This window comes from Herpailurus yagouaroundi, unplaced genomic scaffold (genome assembly GCF_014898765.1).
Source record: "Herpailurus yagouaroundi ecotype Mexico unplaced genomic scaffold, PumYag 142, whole genome shotgun sequence".
Classification (NCBI taxonomy): domain Eukaryota; kingdom Metazoa; phylum Chordata; class Mammalia; order Carnivora; family Felidae; genus Herpailurus; species Herpailurus yagouaroundi.
The window spans coordinates 43,748,567-43,772,968 of record NW_024412397.1 but is presented as its reverse complement, the minus strand read 5'-3'; the positions used below and the strand labels follow the sequence as shown (position 1 = coordinate 43,772,968).

Here is a 24,402-nt window from a genome sequence, read left to right as displayed (position 1 = left end):
TTACTTCTACTTATTCCTTCTTCCTGGTATCTTTTTATTTCTACCTTCACACTCTATTTTCCAGTTACACTTGACTTCTTTTAGTTTCTTGAATATGCCATGCTCTTTCTTGCTTCTGGGTCTTAATCAGCTCTTTCTACTTCATAGGCTATACCTTTCCCCTTCCCTTCCTAAGATAACTCTTTTTTCTTTCTTTTAGATTCTCCCTAACTATGCCATAACTATATGCCTAACTATAGCATGGAGTTTTCATAACCCATGTGCTTCTTTATCTTAAAATTTACCATCTACTATTGAAATATCCTATTTGTTTGTCTTCTTTTCTAGACTATACACTCAATGAGGGCAGGAAAAATAGCTACCATATTTACTACTGTATATCTAATGCCAATAAAGTTTCCATACATAGTAAATATTCAATTCTTATTTGTTTTATAAAACAAAAAAATGTATACATTGAATAAATGAATAAATAATGGCTTTAATTTTTTTTTTTGTTTTGGTTTTCATTGTCCCATTATAATACTGTTGAATCTGGTTAACTTGCAATTAACTAAACTTCAATCTAATTTTATATACAAAGTTGCTTGCTTTATCCTATATATGAAATATGTTATAGAAATATACATGGATTTGCATTTAGAAATATATTATCTAGGGGTGCCTGGGTAGCTTAGTTGGTTAAGCGTCTGACTTTAGCTCAGGTCATGATCTCACGGTTTGTGGGCTCAAATCCCGCACCAGGCTCTGTGCTGATAGCTCAGAGCCTGGAGCCTGCTTCAGATTCTGTGTCTCCCTCCTCTGCCCCTCTCCTGCTCATGCTCTGTCTCTCTCTCACAAAAACAAATAAACATTAAAAAAATTAAAAAAAGAAGAAACGTATTATCTATAGCTACCTGAAGTTAATTCAGTTCTCACTAATTCCACTAAAGTGATTTGTTCTGGTGGTTATAATTTAATTTCATATACATTCTTTTCTTTTTAATGTTTATTTATATTTGAGAGAAAAAGAGACAAAGTGCCAGCAGGGAAAGGGCAGAAAGAGAGGGAGACACAGAATCCAAAGCAGACTCCAGAGCCTCGAACTCATGAACTGCAAGATCATGACCTGAGCTAAAGTCAGAGGCTTAACCAACTGAGCCACTCAGGCATTCTTCATATAAATTCTCAAGGATCCTTAAACTATACAATCTGCCTGGTTCATTGGCCAAACTTTGGGCTAATCCTATGCTCTTATCTTACCAGTCCACTCTGTTTTGATCATAGCAGTGGAGAAGCTGAAACCATGTTAATATTTTATTGTACCAATTAAACTGCTAACAATAATCTGTGAATATGGGTAAGAGAAGTGGGTTTTCTTACTGGGAAAAGAGAAATAAATTTTCTCTGAGGAGAGTTAAAGCCATCCTCAGTGGAAGATGCAAGGAGGCAGATATTGCATATATGATCCCCTGCTGGTACAGGCCTATCACTGCAGGAAGAAATTCTGAAATGAAATAACAGAGGCAGTCTTCATGCTGCCTTACCAGGGAGGGACCTGGATTAGCTGTCAAGAACACTTGACCTGAAGTTCTAAGTGGGGGAAAAAAACAAAACAAAACAAAAAAAAACAAGTAAACATCAGTGTACATCTGCTTACATTTATTAAAGGGGGAGATAATGGTACTCTTTTAATCAATTATTCTGCAATGCATTTTAAAATACAAAAAATATATACTGTAAGTGGAAAATGCAGAAATATGTGTTTGTTATCTAGGCTCTCAATAACAGGTTGGGATTCTTTCATGTGGAGAGAAGAGATATTTTTCTTCATAGTTTTCAGAACTTTGTTGTTAATGTCCACACTGAAAGAAGGCACACCCCAGTGCATTCATTCTCTGTATATACTGCATATGGACTTTTGAAATTTACTGAAAGAACAAAAATGGAAACAAAAAGAAACCCCAAACCTGTGGCTGAATTTCATCCTAAAAGAACTGGGAACTGAAAGAGCAGCAAGTCTGCAAATTTTCTGTTCCTCAGGCCTGTTCAGAGTATATATACTCTTGACTTTAGGATTTTAAATTCCATTCTGCTGTAACCTTGTGTTATAAAACAAAAGATAGCAAGTTGATTGCAGTTTAGCAGTGTTCTTTTGTTTCCATATGTTACCAGCAAGCTGTATTTAAAACATCATTTTTTTTTTTTATGGAACAACACCCAGTGCTTGAATTCCTACACAATTTTGAGTAGTATTAAGCAGAAAGCCAGACCTTTAAATATCTCTGAATATAGTAATATGTCCTGTTAGAAAACTGATATAGTATTCTTCTAACATCCCTAAAACACTTGTCAGGGTGGCAAAAGTGATTTGCTCTATGGAAATTCTTTGACCACAAAATCCAGGCTGATGTCTTACGGGAAATGTGTTGAGTTATTTTTACATAGAATTCTATGCATTTTATGTTGTGTTCTTCTTTCATTCTGTAGAAAGTGCCAGAATAAATTTGAAGTGCTTTTTGTATGAGATGAATCCATCTGTTTTCTAAACACTGCCTCTGTGAAAACTGTTTTTAATTTAGTAAACAAGTACAATTACATTGTAAGCTTCAAAATGAAAGGGGCAGCAATATAATAGTAAATCAATATTAGATTAATTTGAGGAATGGAAGTTATGTAGCATTGCCAGATGAACTCTAGACTTTAGATTTGATGTGTATGTGTGTGTGTGGAAGGGGATTGCCAAGCCTGTTAAAATGAAAGCAAATTGGTATTTTCTTTCATTTTTTGAGCTTATATATCCACTGTAATTAATTATGGAAAGTATTACAAGATCCAAAGGCTTGGATAAGAATGGTTTGGAATATTTCTAGAATTAGCTAAGTTGATAATACTGAGTATCCTAGATACAAATGATTTTTGTTTCTTTAAAGAATCCTCTCATTAATTTAATTAACACTTGAGCAATTTAAGGAGCTCACAAAGCTAACACATAATATGATTATGGATATACCAGTGTTTGTTTGTTTTTTTTAAGTGTATTCATTTATTTTGAGAAAGGTGGGGAGGGACAGAGAGAGGGAGAGAAAGAATCCAAGCAGGCTCTATGCTGTCAGTGCAGAGCCCGAGGTGGGGCTCGATCCCAAGAACCCAAGAACCGCGAGATCATGACCTGAGCCAAAATAAGAGTCAGATGTTCAACTGACTGAGCCACCCAGGTGCCTCTATACCAGTAATTTGAATAGGGATATCAAGTGCCATTAGATAATGATCTGTCCATTTTATAGGTAATTTCCCCCAAATTACTGAGTTTAGACATAAAAGCCTTACAGTAGCCTGGAGAAGAAAGGCTTTCCATCTGCATTTCATGAGTATTCCACAGTGTTTAATAGCATCTGCCTTGGAGTGACTTTTCCTGGGTTCCCACTTTAGCTCAACCACTTAATAACTTCATAACTTTAAATCCTATGTGTTACTTAGTTTTGTTATCCTTCAATTACTTTTTCTTTTCTTTCTTTTTCTTTTCTTTTCTTTTCTTTCTTTTTTTTTTTTTTTGGAAAATGAAGATATTGAGAGTGTCTACTTCAATGGTCACTATAAAGATTAATTTATAAATCCACATACAGCTCTTAGCACAGTGCCTGGAAAAGTAAATGCTGACTAAAGTATATAGTGTTAATTTGTGTTATTATTTAACCAAACAATTATAATGACAGGCTTCTCTCAGAAATCAGAACTCCCCACACTATGTTTTCCTTGGACTTTATATAATAACTCTTTTTCAGTGGTTACAAACTTGAAATTCATGAGTGTGAAATAACACACACAAAAATATTTTCATTTTTATATAAATGCTACTTTTCAGACCTTTTCCATTTTGGTACAATTTTTAACCTATCAGGATTGCTTTATATATCATTGTAAACCTATCTTTATTTCTCTGTCAAAACATCAGACTGAAATGGGAAATTTCCAGGCCCTGAAAGCATCCTTGATTACTTCCTTAATAGAATTTGGACACTATTTTTATCGTTGTTTAACTTTATAGGAAAGTCCAACATATAGTTTTCCCCTTTGGATTTAAAGGTAGCATTTGCAAAGTAAAAGAGTAAATAAAATTTTCTCTGATTCTTTATCAGGGAGCCTGAAAGTCTGTATTGATTTTGCCACAAGTGCGTTTCATGGCCTGTGATGATAAATTGATTTGGGGACTGTCCACGTTGCAACATCTTTGCACACAGCCAGTTTTACTGACAACAACGCTGCTCTGGAGACCCCAAGAACTATGATCTCTGACTTGGGGACTTTCATCCCTTGTCATCTAAAATGTCATTTCAGAAACATTCATCATAAGTCTGTCACTGGACAAAAAAATGGGCCACTGTGATACTCACTCAAATAGACACAGTTTCGCAGCTTGTGTGACAGGTCCTGCTGTTGGCTACTTGAGATTATGGAGAGGTTCAGACATGTCAGATGCAGAATGGGGCAGACATGAGATTGCAGCTGAAATGGCACTGTGCCTGCCCACTGAGGCTGCTGGTAACGCAAAGGGATGATAGAAGAGTAAGAGGGCTCCTCGCTGCTTGTGTTGCAAATATTAAGTGGCTTACATTACTTGAGGCATATAGCTTGAGTTGTTACTATTAGGACACTTTTGATTTGGGAGCGGAACCCACCCTGTGTTCAAGGATTCAAGGATTCAAGGATATGCTATAAGGCATATCACACAAGCCATATTTGCCGCATCTGTAAGTGTGCATGGTGGTTCAGTGCTGTAGAGGCTCGCCCAAATCATCAGATGCCTTTCAGGGCCACATAGACCTATTACATCCATTCTCTTATGATGAAACAGCACTTTCTGTACCATTACTATCACCAGCAATCCTGGTCTGTCCGTTTTATCAAACTTACACTATGTGAATTCCTCATTAATATTTGAGACAGATGTATTTCCCAGGGGAATAAGTTTATGAGGATAGAAATTAATGCAGCCTTGATAACTTCCTAGAATATTTTGTGTCATCCTTCTCTATCTGAGCCTTTAATGTTAATGTAGGGACAGTTTTCAGTTGCTGCTATATTGGGCTCCTCCCACTTGCCTACCTTCTCTTCAGGTGAGATGACTTTCATATTGGAAATAGAATCTGTTCCATCAGTGTTAATCATTCTCCAATCTTTCTTTTTTTATCTTACAAATTATTAATTTCTGAATGTAATCTCAACATACCAAACCAGGGACTTAAAGAACTGACAATCAGACTCTTCATATAAACTAGGCTTATTTTGTTGTTTGTTTTTATCTAACACATTTTCCTTCCTTTCACTAAAAGACATTTAAGTACATTTTGGTAAGTCATGAGTTAATTCTAAATTCAAGTTCCAAAAAAATACATATCTCTACCTCCAAAATTTAAGCAAACCTTGAATGTTGCTAGTGACTGAAAACATTACTGAAGTTAGGGCTTTCTCTTAGTAAATTCTCTAAAAACTCAGCTGCCTTCTTCCTTCAGTGATCCTACTAATGCCTATTGATTTGTTGATAAAGAAGGAAATACTTGGCCTCTATCATTTTGTAATAAGGAAGGAGAGACAGACATCTTGGTGGGAAATTAATAAATGATGTGCTTACAGAAAGAACTTAGGCTTCCCAGTGACAACCTCATAGATTGTCTGCCACTTAACTTATAAAGCACATTCAACGTTTATGGAGAAAGCTTTCTCTATTCATGTTAGATGAAGAGTTTGGGGCCTGAGAAAAATAGAGCCTCCCTAGATCCTACATTCCTCAGCGTTCCTTTGAGAATTCAGGAGGTTAGCCAAGGCATGATGTTTGAATCCACTGATGCTTGCAGACAGTTCATTTAATAGTCCTTGTCTTTAAATTTGACTGCTTTTAAACTGTTTTCAATTTCCCATTATACCATGGCATACGATTATTTGTGCATTACTATACTGGAAGCTCCTCAAGGGCAGGTTTTAAAAAAGAAGTAGTAGTGTTATTCATACTTGTCTTGTAGCACACTGTATCTGTCAATTTACACTTCTGAGTTAAAATCGATTGAAGCTAGAAACTATGTTAAAAGAATAAAAGTTCATAATGAATTGCTCAGGGAGGAAATATAGGACCTACCTTGCTTAAATGTTTTCTGTTTCTCTTATTTGCCTTAAATAAAGGTATATCTGACTAATTTGGGTTATTTTCCTCTCTTTATTGCCAATATATGTCAGCAAAGGAAATCACCCAACAGCTAAGGTAGATACTATCAGCAGCACACTCAAAACTCTGGGGAAGCTCAGGCTTATTCTATCCCCAGGGAAAAGGAAACCTGGTTATATTCAAGCGTGTGATTTCTATTCTAGGCATGAGGATTTATACCACTCTCCTAGGGGAAGCTGTTAGAGCCAGAAGTAGGAGCATAAATGGAACAGGTCTGGATGGATGTCTGTTGGATCACATCCACACGACCCATCTCTTTGTAGCCTGTGTCATAGCCAGGCTTGAGGATCCCTTCTGTTGGTGACGGATGACCACCGCCCACAGAAGGCCAAAAATGAACCAAGATGAGGTCAGGATAGGTGAACTGGGGAAAGCCACTTAACCACAAGTCTAGACTAGACAGGAAGAACTCTCAGGAACCATCTGAGATTTAAATGTTCATGATGACAAAAATACACTAGCCTCCAATATCCTGCTTTCTTATACTCTAGTCCTAACAGCAACTCGTAAGGCTAAAAACAAGGGATTTCTTGTCTTAGACTTGTCACTGGATCAAAGTTCTAGTAACTATTTCCTACTCCTACTCCTTATTTGACCCATTTCTGAAAATGAACAGAAAATGAGCAATAATGGTGATCTCAGGACAGAGGTAATATGATAAAATATGTAAGGAAGCAGGTACGTGGTTTTATATTTGTTTTATTCTAACATATTCCAAATTCCTCTCTTCCTTTGCTCTCTCTTAGTGTTCTCCTCTCAAACTTTAGGCCCTTTCTTAAAAAGAAAGATTGTTCTAGGTTGCCTGGGTGGTTCAGTCACTTAAGCATCCAACTTCGGCTCAGGTCATGATCTCATGGTTTGAGAGTTTAAGCCCTGTATTGGACTCGCTGCTGTCAGCACAGAGCTTGCTTCAAATCCTCTGCCCCGTCTCTCTCTGCCCCAGCCCCCACTTACACACTCTCTCTGTCTCTCAAAATAAATAAATAAACTTAAAAAAATTGTTCTAAATTGAGTTAATCTAAAGGTAAGAGGTTATGTTTCAGGGATTATTCCTAGCTACAAAAAAGTGCTCAAAGGTGTTTTTTTTGACTTTCTAGAAGCTTGAAATTATGCACTTAAAAATATACTTACTGACTTGTATATAAAATTCATGTTAAAAATATATAACATATATATGCATGGTTACACACATTTCCACATTGCATATCTCTATTACAAAAGAAGTACTTAGAATCAATCTGAAATTCCTCATGAAGCTATGTTTGATACTTACAAAATGCTAAAAAAAAAAAAAAAATCCAGTGTATCTAGAATCCTAATTTGAGCAGCTAAACCAGTCACTTTATAGCTACAGTTGACTTCAGCAAACATCTTACTTTTCCAAGTACTAACACCTCTACTACCTGCCAGGGGGTTCATTGCTTATTTGCTTCTTTTGTCTGAAGACAGGAACCTGAAAGTAATTGCCTAATTAAGATAGTACTGGGGAGACGTAGTGAGCAAAACTAAGTGAAATTAGATAATTGCTCTCAATCTTGACTGCACACTGGGAATCAACCTGGGAAGGTTTAAAAAATATATGCTTATGAGAATGCAAGTTGGTGCAGCCACTCTGGAAAACAGTATGGAGGTTCCTCAAAAAACTGAAAATAGAACTACTGTAGGACCCAGCAATTGCACTACTAGGCATTTATCTACGAGATACAGGTGTGCTGTTTCAAAGGGACACATGCACCCCCATGTTTATAGCAGCACTATCAACAATAGCCAAAGTCTGGAAAGAACCCAAATGTCCATCGATGGATGAATGGATAAAAAAGATGTGGTATATATATACAATGGAGTATTACTTGGCAATCAAAAAGAATGAAATCTTGCCATTTGCAACTACATGGATGGAACTGGAAGGTATTATGCTAAGTGAAACTAGTCAGTCAGAGAAAGACAAAAATCATATGACTTCACTCATATGAGGACCTTAAGAGACAAAACAGATGAACATAAGGGAAGGGAAGCAAAAATAACATAAAAACAGGGAGAGGGACAAAACAGAAGGGACTCATAAATATGGAGAACAAACTGAGGGTTACTGGAGGGGTTGTGGAGGGGGGATGGGCAAAATGGGTAAGGGGCACTAAGGAATCTACTCTGGAAATCATTGTTGCACTATATGCTAACTAATTTGTATGTAAATTTTTTAAAAATAAAAAATAAAATTAAAAAAATAGAAGGTTCTAATCCAAGTTAAAAACAATATGCTCCATCCCCAAAGATTCCTTTATAATTGAAATGGGGGTGTGGCCCAAGTCTTGGGATTCTAAAAGCTCCCTAGGTCATGTTAATGCACCCAAGGCTACAGACCACTGAATTCGAACTTGAGAGATATCATACTTCATCAGTTAATCTTTACTTACCAACAGTATTTTCACCAGATCCTCTGTGGGACTTGGAAATAATATAGACTATATATATATATTCTTTAAAATATGACACATAACTCCTATAGAGGTTGGAGAATAAAGGAATTCTACAGAAAGGAAGAAATACTAGAGTTCCTTGTATTTCTGAATGTACCCATTATTTATGTTATTTTCTAATGAGTTATAACTGCAGTGATGTTATTTGGAACAAGGAGTGCTCCTCTTTTGCTACACAACGTTACCATTATAAATGGTTTAAAGATGAAGATTGGAGATTAGGGTGCTATTGTATTTATAGCTGTTAATTTGATCTTTTCTTCTTTACTATTCTAGTAATAACCAAGGAGAAGGAGTTCATGGGAAAGTGTACAGCAGGCATTCAATTATATATATTTTATGTAGGCAGGAGGTAGCTGGGGTAGAGAACATGTATGTCAGGGGCAAACTATCTGACTTGAATCCCTGTTTCTGCTTATTCTGTAAGTATCCTAGGAGACTTGCTTAGCTTACACACTTACTATTTTCAATTTCATAGGATCAAGAGGGAAGTTAACTTGGTCAATTTTAAGCATTTAGAATATCGCAAGTCCTTAATAAGAACCAGATATCATTAAATGGTTTGTAAACTTTAAAGAATTATAAAACAACAACATGCTTTTAACATTGGAGCCCCAAGGTAAAGTACCGACTCTATATCTAGATCTAATATAGTATGTCATATATTATAGTATCTCTGCCTTTTTTGTAGTGAATCAAAGGAAAATTGATAGTTTTGTTGCTTTTAACAGTGTAAACAATAGTTATCCATGAAAATGATTTTGCAAAATCCAGGAAATAAGCAAACTTGGATGACATTAATTAGGCAATGAAAACATTACAGTACTTTGTAGAACTTTTAATCTGATTGTCAAATAGGGTTTTTTGTTTGTTCGTTTAAGCAAATAGTAGGTAAGTTTCATATTTTAAATATAAGCAAACTGCTATTTCAAAAAGATTTTTTTAAAGGAATATTTAAATGTTATGTTTTTAACTTTGAGGAAACAGTTCATTAAAAAATAAAACTTGGAGTGCCTGGGTGGCTCAGTCAGTTGAACATCTGACTTCAGCTCAGGTCATGATTTCATGGTTCATGGGTTTGAACCCCACATCGGGCTCTGTGCTGACAGCTTAGAGCCTGGAGCCTGTTTCATATTCTGTGTCTCCCTCTCTCTCTCTGCCCCTCCCCTGCTTGTGCTGACTCTCTCTCAAAAATAAATAACATTACAAAATAAAAAAAAAAAAAAAAAGGAAAACTTGTTTGGAAGTATAAAAGATAAAAAAAAAAAAACCCGTATAAAGTTGATCAATCAATGAATCCAAATTTCAGTGCTTATCTTTTGCCTTTTTATGGTAAAAATGAACTGCCCTGTAACTACAGTGTCAGCTCTGATTAGTCCTCATTAATAAGCTATTCTGTTCCTCTAAGCAAGTTAGTGAAAAGTAAATAGTTTCACTCTTGAATTCTAAAGTGTCTTATTGTTTTATTTTATTTTTTTTGAGAAAAGATGTTAAACAGAGCTCTTTTGAAAGGCCAATTGTCCTGGTTTTTGTTTTTTTTTTTTCCCCTTCCACTTTTTTTTTAAAATTTTTTTTTCAACGTTTTTTATTTATTTTTGGGACAGAGAGAGACAGAGCATGAACGGGGGAGGGACAGAGAGAGAGGGAGACACAGAATCGGAAACAGGCTCCAGGCTCCGAGCCATCAGCCCAGAGCCTGACGGGGGGCTCGAACTCCCGCCCCGCGAGATCGTGACCTGGCTGAAGTCGGACGCTTAACCGACTGCGCCACCCAGGCGCCCCTCCCCTTCCACTTTAAAAGCAGACTGGCTGTGCCATTTTATTTGTGTCAAGTAGTCTTTGCTTCCCATTTCCATTTTCTTCAGCTACTAATGCTATCTTGCGGCAATGCTGTTCAGTGGGCCCAGGGGAGCCAAGTGTCAGTTTTTCCAGATGGCAAGCTGCCAGTCGACAGTAGACTGTTGAAAGTCACCGAGGGAATTCATTTCATTGCAAAACCAAAGAACATCATTTCATGCACACCTTGTACATGATCAGCTCCCAACAGCTGATGAGTAGCCACTAAAAAGGGACAGATGGAGAAAGAGAGGAGAGAGACACACACAGAGGAGAGAGAAGGAGGGAGGGAGAGACACATGCCATTTTAGTGAGTTTAGCCCATGTTCTAGACTATTATACAGTGACATATTGTGTTTTGCAAACAAAGTTTTTAAACATTACTGCCAATTTAGAGGAACTTCTCTCCTAATAGCTAGAACAAAATTCTTAATTTGCCCTAATTAAAATACTAGTTTTGGGGAATGAGTTTTTCTCCTTCATCTTTAAACTGAACATTAAAAATAGTTAAATCACTTTGAATGGTCTTTAAATTGCATTCTCTCTTTCAGAATTGTTAACTCTTTTTGCCTGAAGAGAAAAAACGTCAATGTATAAATGTAGTATCAGAGTGGAATAGAAAGTGGTTTTTCTATAATAAATATGTTGGCTAATATAAGGTTTGTATTTAAATGGAAAGTATTTTGAGTTCTACCAATGGGGAATGCTAACGGAGAAATATGTTACTTTTTAACAGTTATGTTAGTGGAAACTCAGAGCATGGGGAACTGTCTGATCTAAAATATTATTTTACGAATCGAACAGTTATATGTACAGGTAGAAAGTTTAGATTGCAAAGCACTGTAAATAATAGGATGCAGGAAAATATAGTATATAAATTATGAAGCTAAGAGACAGATTCCCGCTTCAAATTCACTAGTTACCAGGGATCTTGGGCAGCCTCTCTGGGTTTAATCTTTAGAAGAATCAGTTTGGTTTGCTTCTCTGAATATCTCCCTTCTCTTAGGGGATAGTTTTATTTGGTTAAACTCTAAGTTAAACACTTGTCTGAGTAAGGGTTACATTGTGATACTTTTGTTACTATAACACATCTTCATTTTATGATAACACAACAATTTCTTTATGGAGGAGAAACTCAGAAAGGTAATGTTTTTCTGAATGTTACTATAAACATCAACAACTTGTAGCATGTGTATATACTGACTAAACACACTGCTAACACCGGCATCCAAGTGCTTCTGCTGTGATTATTGTTATCCTTACATTTTTTTAGCACCTTCATATGTCTTTAATCAAGTATTCCCTGAATTTTATCCATCTAAGAATTAAAGAAGTAATTATTTTACTGAAAAGGAATTATTTTAATTCACAATTAAAAGTGAAATTGTATTTGTCATAAAGGGCGGTGACAGAGACAAGATTATTTTTCAGGTAGCCTGAAGCTAGACTATATTTTAAAACATATTTTAAATGTATTCTAAAATATATTCTAAAAGTAATAATATATAGATTATCTGTTGTATTTAGTACCTTTTACCATGGCAAATTTTGAATTACAATTTTGAATTTTCTTTTTTTTTAATGTTTATTTATTTTTGATAGAGAGAGAGAGAGAGAGAGAGAGAGAGAGAGAGCATGAGCTGGGGAGGGGCAGAGAGAGGCAGACACAGAATCCAAAGCAGGCTCCAGGCTCCAAGCTCCAGGCTGTCAGCACAGAGCCCGACGCAGGGCTTGAACTCACAGAAGCCAGATAATGACCTGAGCTGAAGTCCCACGCTCAACCGACTGAGCCACCCAGGCACCCCTACAATTTTGAATCTTCTTTAAGAGCTTTAAGAGCTTTATGGCAAGATTAAAAAAAAAAAAAAAGTAGCCAAAAATGTTTTGAATTTTAAAAACTCTACTTGATAGTCACTATTTTGCTAATTTTCCCATTCCTTTATCTAGACTCCCCAAAATGTAGAACGCTGTTCAGGTCCTATGAAATTTAAAGAAAAGCAATCATTCACCCTGCTTTTCATAAGCTTAAGGTCTCAAAAAGGACAAGGTAGTCCTTGGTGTCCACAAATACATACCATAATCATATAAACCAGCTGTATACATTTTTAAAAATTATGATTAAAAGATAATTAATTCTATATTCTAAATATAGAGTTTTTCGACGTGGAATCTTTGATGAGTAATTGGAGAACAAGATTCTTTCTAAGTTTATTTATTGAGAGAGAGAGAGAGAGAGAGAGAGAGAGAGAGAAAGCCCATGAGCAGGGGAGGGGCAGAGAGAGAGCCAGAGCGAAAATCCCAAGTCAAGAAGTCAAGAGTTGGATGCTCAAAAACAGGTGCCCCCGGGGCACAAGGTTTTAAGGAAAATCATCTATTTTCCTAATAAGAGAAGCAGAGGGGAGTTTGTTATGAATTTGAAAGCTGAACATACATAGCCCTGTATTACAGGGGAGAAATCTACAGCTCATGTACACTAACTAGCTATCCCAAGATTCAAGGGCGACAGCACAAGGGCTGCGTGGATGCCGGAGGGTCCTGGGCCTAGTGTGGGACTCCCTGCACTATTCCCCAGAGAGGACAGACTTTGTGTGATTGGGAGTATTTAAAGTAAAATAGTTCAGTCCTTCATTGCTTTTGCCTTCAGTATTGCGAAAACAGCGGCTCCTGCGTAGCAGGAACGTGAGCAAAAGTGCAGGGCTGAGGCCAGGGGTCAGTGTAGATCCCCTGGAAGATGCTCAGGGAGCCCAGGAGGAAATGGGAAAATCTGAGGGTGGGAGTACTGGGAGTTCTAGGAGACAGACTAGAGCAGCCAAGCGCCTATTTCTCAATGTCTTGGGGCAGACTGTCTAGATTTCCTCATCACTGCTCCACGCAGGTGTACAAGTAGGGTGATCTCCAGGGAGCCACGCTTTTCCAAGACTTTTATACACTTTTTAATTAACATAATATTAAGTGCTTCATGTGTTATTAATATAATAATCAGTTTTCACTGTAACAGGAACTGAGCGCAGCACCCCTTCTCAACCCAAATGGATGCTACTATTACCCTTTGAAAGGAAAGGAACAAAGGTGTGAGTCTTTGAAACTTTCTCAGGTCAAACTGCTAATAAGCAGCAGGTCTGGGAATTCAACCCTGTGCTGACTGACAGGAAACCTTTGCTCTTAACAACTACAGGAATATCGTACATAAAACGTATGCTGTGCATAAATTAATTTCATTGGTTATAAATAGAAAAAAAGAAAAATGATTCTGCTCTGTTTGAAAAGTATGTTGGATCCAAAAAGCGTATTTGGCTTTTCAAAATAAGATTTCGTGAGATTTTAATTTGCTATGTGAATTATATTACCAAAAGAATGGAGGAATAATGTATATTGCATTGTGGAAACTTGCTTAACCATGTGGCACTTTGGCTGAAGTTAATTCTTTTTTCTAATTCATTCATTTGTTTCTAAGTTACTATTTACTTTCTTGTCTCTTCCACACATCTAAGTCTTAAATCAGAGCCAGGTCAGACTGTTCCGGGTCATGGTAAACATATACAAGGTGACTGAGAGATATTTCCTCAAAAATAGATCCACATAGCACTCGGATAGTTTGGTTGCTATTGTCTTATTTTAAAAGCACCTTGTCCTTTGGTAACTGAAGAAGTCAAAATCTACTTTCCAGATTTTTCCTGGTAAAATTATCATTATCTATTAGCTGAACTAATGTGCTACACTTAATATTTAAAAATCTTTTTTTCAACTAAAGTGAATACTTCTCGATGGCAGGAATATTTCATATTGATGTTTCTCTATGCAAATGGTAGAACCTCAACATTTTCTGAATATTACTTCTTTCTATTCCCCTCCTAAATTGAGTGTCTATTTGAACACTTCTATATAAACTATATGTAATTTCTTCTTTCCATCATTAAGATTATTTGCCAGGTATTCCTACATGAGGTTTTAGATTATCAGAGATCTTCTCGAGGAGGATTTGCTAATGGACCCAGCTTTCATAGGGCTCTTCAGTTGGTAAAGAAAAGGACTTGGAATTTATTTTCCCTCAGCAAAGGGTATTTTCTAAACTATATTTTTTTCTTATTGTAACAGATAACAATTTGAGGTATCACAGCATCTGTTCACACTAGGAAGTCGAGGGGAAAGGAGATTACAGTTATCCAGCTTGGATGTGACGGGCCATGATGCTGGGAACGGAAAGGAAATATCAGCTTCAAGCAGTGGTGTAAATAGAGTGGTGTGGTCACACCAGTTACAGACACAGAAGGAGAGAACAGGGCCAAAAGTATTTGTTCTGGGTGCCTTCCTACAATTCATCCCATCTGTTCTGCGATGACACTTGTTAGTCACCACTGCAGAGTGGCCCTGCTTCACTTTGACCTTAATCTGCTCATCAGTGGTCCCACGTTTCTCCCCATAGCCTTGTACACATCTAATGAATCACCTGTGCAGGGTCATCTTTTCTTGAGTCCCTGAGAAGTTATCTCTGTTTCTGCCCTGCTCCAACCCCAGTGCAGAATGAATGTTTTCTTAAGATCCTGAACCAGTCAAGGATTTAATAGATATAATCATATTGATCCTAAGAATCGTCAGTTTACAGGAGTGCGTGGTGACTCAGTCAGTTAATCATCCAACTCTTGATTTCAGCTCAGGTCATGATCTCACGGCTCATGCTGAGCCTGCTTGGGATTCTGTCTCTCCCTCTCTCTCTGTCCCTCCCCTTCTGATGCATAATCACAATCTGTCTCTCTCTCTCAAAAATAAATATTTAAAAACAAAGAATCATTAATTTATAGCTTTTTGTATTTACTGGCTTGTACTAAACTGACTAAATTTTCATTTTCTCTAGTTTTTCTCTCAATTCTATGCTTTAAAAAAAAAATCTATATAGTGCCTAAATAAATTCTGACCACTTCTGTCTCCCGTGGTGGCACCAGCTATATTTATGAGGGTCAAGTAGTTAATAGATGTCCGTTCACTAAAGCCACTCAATGACATGTCCCAAATCTACATCTTTTGAAAAAACAGTTTTGCTGTTGTTATTGTTTTTTTTTTTTTTAATTTCCAAATTTCCTTTATTAGCCGCGGAGGTTGAGTAAGATTTTGAGAATCAGCATGGCAATATTCATTATGCAAAATGAAGTTAACTGTGATACTTGAGCAAGGAAAAGGATGTGCTTGGTGTACTTTCTTTCTTTGGGGTACTTCAACTGGTTCTGAAAGTAATTTCAGAAGAAGAATTTTCAAAAGGTAGCATCATCTGAATAACCGGTGGTTAGACTTTCAGAATCATTATTTCTGAGTATGAATGTATTTATTTGTATACATAAGTCCAGTCCCAGAGTACAAATCACTAAAGACAAACCTAGTAAAAATAGTAAATTATCAGAGATCTCCCCAGGTAAGCGGTATCCACTTACGTACAGTGGTGACATTTTACCAGACTCCCACCAGAAGCTTTAGTTTTAGCCAATCTAATGCCTTGGCTTACTTGTGTCTGCCTGGACAAGTAGTGAGGTGACAGAATGCCAGAGATGGAAACCTCAGCTCAGAGAAAGCAATGTTTTCTTCCCTGTCAGGGCTGCTCTCATTGTTGATGCTAATTCTAACTTGGCTCCTGCTGATCACTGGCAAAGGGATCTGATACTGTTTGACTTTCAATTTGGGGAAATATTTTAGAATTTTCCTGGGGGCAGAAAGCACACATTATAACTGGTTTCGTGCCAGCAGAATGAGAAGTTGTCGATACATGTTTGTTGAATCAAATTGATTTGAATTGAACACCCACTGGATGCAATTAGTGTTATGACAGGGAAGAGAAGCTTTGCGGCAATTACTCAATATTTGTGGATCACCTACTATACACACTAGTATGCTATGAAAGAGAGAGCAAAGTTGACGTTTCTGACCTCCAAAAGCTTCCTATCATGCGGGGGATGAGGGTGAGATAGAAATCCTGACTTCCTTCTAAGCATACAACTATACCGAGTGACAGCAGAGTCAAGGATCACCATGTTCTAGATGACATTATAGAGACATTTCAAACAATGTTTCAGGCCAAGGCTGTAAATACATGCCCATGGTATAAAATACATTATACCAGTTATATATACTTCCTTAGTAGTGTTGTCAAGCATATGAATATTTACCTATCATTTAACATAAAGCTTGCCATCTAGTAACTGTTCAACAGTAGACAATCTTGCAGAATCAGACTAGAGGCTTCTCTGCCATTTGCTAGCTGCAGTGCTTTCTTATGAACATGCATTTGGAAAACAACCAAGGAAACCATGGCAGAGCAAGGCTGCTACCCCACAGAACTCATCTAAGTCATGACTTATGAAGCAGTGGAATTAAGCATTGGGTATTTTCTATGTCTTTATGGGCTACATTTTCCTTATCTGGTTATTGTGTAGTTGCTCTGTAAGAGAATTTAGAAAGTACCTCTTCAAAGTCCCATATGAGAACGGAAAACATAATTGGAAGGCATCTCTGGTATGAAAGAGAGAGGCAGGGAATTTCAGGAAAGGAAGTGAGAGTCAAATATTGCCCAGCATTCTCTGTCAAAGTAAAAGACATCTTTAGACCTCCTCTCCAAGCACAAAGAACAGTATCAAATGCCTGTTCAGACCATTGTAAGAGTCCAGGAATTAGATAAGATACTTCTTCATCTAAGAGTTGGGCAACTAGTTTGGGTAAATATGGTGATTATACGGTATTTTTTTAAATAAAAGTAGATGCGCTTGACTAAAAGTCTTTTGTCACTGATTTCAGTCACTTAGAATTTTAATCCATTTACTCACTGACTTAAAAAACAACCTCTGTTTTTTTTGTGTGTTTTTTTTAATTGGGCTTGGTAAAGTCAAGTGATTCTCCATGAATCAGATTTTCCCTAAGTCAAGTACCAATGTTATCTGCTTTTCTTCACTTTTTCTGTCTTCCTCCCATTTCAACCTCCACTTATATGCAATTAATTTCCTCAGGCTCATCAGGTCATTGACTGAAAAATTTGTCAACAGAGGTCCTTTTCTGCCCTATTTCTATGCTGCGTGTCTGATGTTACCCTCTCCTCTCTATTTGTTACTACATTTTTCCACTGGTAGTTTCCCTCTCCTCCTTCAGATTTAGATCTGATCTTAGTGAAACTTTCACTTACTGCATTGTAGTAGCCAGCCTCAAAGATATTACCCATTCATCCCCACTCCTGGTATCCTTACCTTTGTGTAATTTTCTCCCAGATTGTACCAGAGTTTGTGTGATCAACAGAATGTAGCAGAAGTGAAGGGTATATCATTGCCAAGTTTGGCTTCTAAAGACTACTGATTCTATCTTGGTTTTGTGTATGTGCATGTATGTGCATGTGTGTGTTTGAGTCACTTGCTCTCAGGGAGGTGAGCTGCCATGTTATAAGAACACTTAGACACCCCGTGTAAAGGACCATGTGATGAAGGATGGTGCCTTTGGGCCAATAACCAGAAAAGAATGGAAGCTTACCAATAAGAACTTGAGTGAACTTAGATGCTGATTCTTCAGCCTTGGTTGAGTCTTGAGACGACTGAAGTCTTGGTCTACATAACCTTATGAGAGGACCTGAGCCAGAACCATCCACTCAGGCTGTTCCAGAATTCCAGACTCAGAAACTGTATGAGATAACAAATATTTGTTAAAAGTCCCTATATTGGGGGGCAGGGGGTGATTTGTTACATAATAATAGAAGCAATACAAGCATAATGTGTACTTATAGCAGGACCTCATCACATTGTCATCCCTTCTTTTGAGAAATGGAAGTTAATACATACTTCCTACATCTTGGATTCAACACACTACAGTTGACTCTTAGGTTTTGCTAAAACTACTGCATGGTGGGATTCTCTACCTTTCATGTTAGTCCAGAATTTAGGGCTGACCTTTGGCTTTCATCTTCATCTCAGAGGAAGGAAAGCTGAATTATCTGGTACTAGACTATCCTCAAAAACTGGGTCATACACTTAACTACTCTGCTTGATAGGGGGTTGGGTATATGTGTAGAGGAGAATACAGTTGTACAACCAAGTTTTAGCATGCTTTATTTAGGCCAGAATCTATTTTTCTTGTCCCTTCTTATCATTGCAAAGAATAATACTCCACAGATAGAGCTGATTCTCATTTTTGTTCTATAATGTCATGGCAAACCCTGGATTAGCAAATACTGCACCATTGCTCCTAGGGGAAATGGAAGGTTAGATTCCTGCAAGATTCCTGGTCATATTTTCTTAATTGATCAACATATAACCTTGTTTTATGTGTATTTCTGCCTGTAGGAACTTTATTCGACATACACAGGCATATCTCATTTTATTGTGCTCCCCTTTATTGCACTTCACAGAATTACGTTTTCCATCAGTTGAAGGTTTATGGCAACCCCAGGTCAAAGAAGTCTATTGCCACCATCGTTCCAATAGCAATTTGCTTACTTCAAGTTCCTGTGTCACATTTTGGTAACACTTGTCATTTTTCAAACTTTTTTGTTTTTTTAATATTTGTTATGGTGATCTGTAACCAGTGATTATGATTCACTAAATGCTCAGGTGATAGTTAACATATTTTAGCTATTAAATATTTTTTAATTAAAGTATGCACATTGTTTTTTAAGGCATAAAGCTACTATAAACTAGACTATGGTTTAGTGTACTTTTATATGCATGAGGAAAGCAAAAAAAATATTTCGCTTGGCTTTATAATGATGTTTGCTTTATTGCAGTTGTCTGGAACTGAAACTGCAATATCTCCAAGGCATGCCTGTACTGTTGACCCATTAACATTGAACTCACAAGTGACATCGCTGTAACTCATGCCTGAACAAAACGTATTTAACGTATATTTTCTTTGTAAGGCATATCACAGCTTTCTTGCACTAATCAACATTACATAGCATTTCAGTACTATACTTGAGGGCTATTATAAACAATGTAATGACCAATCAAAAAAACACAAATATGCAAACATTTGGCACTAAATAGATTGTGAAAAGGGCACTTTTTGTAGTATGAGAGCTGAAACAAGAAGGCAGAGTACTGTCTTGTTCAACCTCAGCTAGGAATAGGCACGTTGGGCAACTCAGTCTTTCACCACCTTGCAAATGTCTGCAATGTGCCTTGGGAATGACTTGCAAAAGTGCCTTGAGTACTGGTTTTGAGGTTGCAAATGAATGTTACCAAGTAGGCAAATTTGCAAATACGGAATCCACAAATAATGAGGCTCGACTGTTATTTATTTTGTTCCTCATATATCCCTAGTGGTAAATGTGACAGAGTCTTTGTCATATATTTACCTGCTCTCTAGTGGATATGAAAAATTATAAAAGGCAATATCTGCTTTGCTGCACTGGCTCCCGAACACTTTAGTTAACCTGAATACCTACTGTCATCCAGTATCACACTGATTTGGAGGGGTGGAGATCAACGATTCTGAAGCTGGAACAGATGGGACCCTTTATCCAGTGAGGCTAGACAGCATGCTGCTCTGTACCATCAGACTCTGTACCTGGATAGAATCACTGATAACCACCTCTACCTGCCCAGCAGTTTCTGTTTTCACACACTCCCAACACTCAATATCCAATATCAGTAGATACAACAATATAGATCTTTACCAAACAAACAGATTTCTTCTTTCTTACCCCTTCAAAACCTTCTCTGCCACCTATCTCCACATCAACTAGGAAACTTATACACAAATCTAATCAGAGTTGCCTAATTATAAAATTACCTACAGAGCATACTGAAAAAAAAAAAAATCAACTTCCCCCAAAATATGTAACAATTTCCAGGGAAAGGCCTTAAAATTCTATATTCTTATCAAATATTCTATAATGATTTTTATGATTAGGCAAGTTCTCAGCCTTAACATTTCTCTAAACACTTGAAAACTTGAAAAAGGATAAATAAAAGAAAATAAGTTACCTGACTGAAGACTTCTTTTAGGTCCACTTGAACCCAGGTTTTTAATTGAAATGAGCTATCAGAAAGGCTCAGCTTTAAACAATTTTCACATAAGTAATAGTTAAGAACATCCTAATGGAATAAATAAGTTAGTCAGAAGTATGTCCTATGGTCCTGAGGTGGCAATAGTTGTTGTAAAATAATTAATATATTCAATTTGAGATTCTAGACTCACTGTTTCTAGTGCTTTCTTGATCTTACCCAAAGGCATCAATGGAAAATTTTTAGCAACTACAACAAAACTACTACTTGCCTGATAACAATGATAAGACAGAAGGGCACAATTAATATTAGATGAATTTCCATTGTAGATATACTAATATGTAAAACAAACAAAATAACAGAGGCATCAAAAAAGTGATGAACTGATGAATGAAACAATTGATGAATTTAGATTATATTATTATATTATTACATTACACTTATTTATTTCATGTAAATTATAATTGCCCAGTCATGTTAAAGACTATTTTCCCAACTAGAAAAACCATCCTCTTTTTTTTCTAATTTGTATTATTTACTTCTTAACAGTATCTATTTTCCTTTATATCCATTACCTGCCCCCTCCCCCCCGGTTGTATGTTGATTATTAATTTAAGACCTTATTTACATCCTTGAGCTGTGGTGTCAATTTTTACTGCTCTAGTTACTCCTTTGAAACACATCATGGAAAGGTGCTGTGTTAATAAAGAGCTCTATTTTTACTGAATCTCAGAGTCCAGCCTCTCATGGATCACTTTCCTCTAGGGATAATTAGTGGAAATTAGTGATCCTCAAACTCTGGTGCAAATCTGAATCTTCTCTAGCACTTCTTAAAAACAGCTGCTACAGCTGTATCTTAGCTTCTGAGTAAGATCCTGAGTGTGGGATCTAAGCACAGGAAGCAGAGGATGCATCGTAAGGAGAATCAAGAGTGAACGCTGCCACTCTTAGACTTACCCACATTCATAAGAAAGGCATGTGCACACACATTTTGCTGTCCCTGGCTGCACTGGCTTTAATTTTGGCTTCTTAATATACCTAACCCTGCCAGCCCAAATTTCTACTCCTGATAGCTGAAGGTATACATTGCCATTAATTTATAGAGTTTATTTGCTCCATTTTGATAACCATTAAATCATGCATGGTTTTCAGCTAAGAAATTTAATTTAATTTATGCATGCTATTAAAAGAATAGGTGTGAATTAGTTAATATGATATCATTTACAGGATGGGAAGGTGCATTTTAATTTGTCTGAGAAAATGCCTTAAACAAAAGGTTACATTAATAAAGAGAATTCCACGTTGTGAGCTAGAGTGTTGAAGTGATTCTTTTATCTTGATTAGAGTCTTTTGAGTCTTCAAATCGGATCCAGAAATTGGTCTCCTATTTTCCCTCTGTGCATGGCTAATCTATTACCACTTTTTGAAACACATCCTTTAAGAAGCCTACCTCAGTTGTTTGGTATTATTTCATAATTCTCCTCCCTTCAGGGTAATTTAATCTTTTCCTTTTTAAATCATACCAAGCAATATAATAATCAAAATGTTATGTATGAATGAAAATGGTTTTGCAGTCTTTCATTCCATTATAAGAATAGTGAAAGAAAACTGAATGCAAGAAATATATTCACATGTTCTAAAAAACTGCATAGCATAGATTGGATGCTGAATGTGATTTGCCATTAAAACAAATCAATAATGAAACCTTTTAAACACTGAAGCAATCAAACACAGCTGAATAACATTAATTGGAAATCGTGATATACTTTATAAATCAAAGATGGCAAATCAATAACAAGGTTGAAGGTGCACCTGTGGTGATCCTTCTTGGTTGCATTCTCCTGACAAGTGACCACATAATATCGATTGGGAAGAAGCTTATACTGAATAGATGGCATAAACTGATGTTTGGGTCATTCACGGCTTATGGCCACAAAGAAGAATGAGACCTAAGGAATCAGTCCCTTTATGTGTACATAATTACATAAGCAAACAAAAAATACTCATGTGAGCATAGTGGTATTGTTAATTAAATGGTCAGTTTATGTTGGATTATATGGAATTAAAAACAGGAACCTGTGTCATTAATCATGGAATCTTGGAAAGGTACTTTAGAGACCCTAATTCAACATTCTTATTTTATAGGGTGGACACAAAGAGAGCAGATAAATGATTTGATCAAGTTAAAACAATAAGTAATATCTAAATCTAGAACCCAAGACAATACTCTCTCTGTTTCTGATGCATGTATACCAATGTCTAGGAATTAAACACATACACATATCTAATTAAATAATATTTCTATTGCAAAGTGTATTTTGGGAGTTGCTTCAATGGAATTTGGATTCTATTTTACCAGAAATAGAATTTTACTTAATAAAAGTTAAATCTCCAGAGAAATCCATAAAAGTTTTCATGCCACCTTTCCTTCTACAGTTGGAAGGAGAACTGGCAAAACTTTTTCATTCCTGTAACTTTAAGAATAAAACATTAAAATCTAAAGTGTTTCATTATAAATTTATATAGTCACAGTGAATAAAACTTCTCATATGTTTTCTAGGTTGACATTCTACAGTATGTGTCTACACTTTCCACTAATGCAAAATTTCAAGTTCAGTAAGGGTGAGATAGAGCCTGGAATTGTGCTTTAAGGAACTCCAGTTAACTTAATATATATTTTAAGATACTTTGCATTATATATAGATTCCTTCGTGTTCTTAAAGGAATGCCCTTTATTTCTTTCTCTTACAATCCCAATTAGCTATTTCCCTCAGCTTTCAAAACAAATAAAATGATTCATAGTCATCTTCTAATACATATTTTAAATTATCATGGAGAATTTTATGCTTCCAGTGTTTCCATTCCCAAACTCTAATGCGAGTTTAATCACCTCCAACCTTAATTCCCACTAACTCTATGTATCACTTACCTATTGCTTTGTAACAACCCCAAAACCTAGTGGCTTGAAACAGCCATCTATTTAGCTCACGTTCTTCACAGTTTGAAGTGGTCTCGGATGGGTTGTTCTATTGGTCTCAACGAAGATCACTTACGTGAATACAGTCACCTGCCAGTCAGTTGGAAGGCTCTGCTGCTTGGATTGGCTGGCAATAGTGGGTGATGACAGAAGTGACTGGGCCACATGTAGGCTATAAAACAGCAGACATCCAGGGCTTTGTCACATGGTGGTGGTGGCGGGAATTCAAAGAGCACAAGTAGATGGGAAACCTCATTGTGCAATAATTTTTTTTAGCCTCTGCTTGCATCATACTGCTAATGTTCCACTGGCCAATAAAAAGTGGTATAAGCCAACCCAGAATCAAGGAACAAATTAATAGGCTCCATTTCTTAAAAGGAAGATCTGCAAAATCACACCACCAGAGCATAGGTGCAGGGATGAGAAGAGTTTGTCATCATATTTGCAATCTATCATATATTGATGCTGCTTATGACTACTTTGTTGCCAGGATAGAATGTTAGAAAATTAAATAACTAGATCAAAGCCCCACACCTAGTCAATTTTAGGGAAATATTCAAGCCAAGATATATTTGACTCCAAAGGTATCAAGTCCATCTTATGACAGACCTTAAATACATCTCATACCTCTTCCTTCTTTCTTTTTTTTTTTATATATGAAATTTACTGTCAAATTGGTTTCCATACAACACCCAGTGCTCATCCCAAAAGGTGCCCTCCTCAATACGCATCACCCACCCTCTCCTCCCTCCCACCCCCCATCAACCCTTAGTTTGTTCTCAGTTCTCAACAGTCTCTTATGCTTTGGCTCTCTCCCACTCTAACCTCTTTTTTTTTTTTTCCTTCCCTTCCCCCATGGGTTCCTGTTAAGTTTCTCAGGATCCACATAAGAGTGAAACCATATGGTATCTGTCTTTCTCTGTATGGCTTATTTCACTTAGCATCACA

The 24,402-nt window shown here is 36.6% G+C and overlaps 1 long non-coding RNA gene across 1 annotated transcript in view; it reads right to left on the bottom strand.

Annotated features, from left to right (window-relative positions):
* LOC121033048 (uncharacterized) overlaps positions 1-23,589 on the bottom strand; it is an 85,899-nt gene extending 62,310 nt beyond the window's left edge. Inside the window, exons 1-2 of the long non-coding RNA XR_005791664.1 lie at positions 23,407-23,589; positions 18,010-18,155 (exon numbers count right to left, since the gene is read on the bottom strand). This is a non-coding gene — a long non-coding RNA (uncharacterized LOC121033048). The remainder of the gene's footprint in view (positions 1-18,009; positions 18,156-23,406) is intronic.
* Between the last annotated feature and the right edge of the window lie 813 nt (positions 23,590-24,402).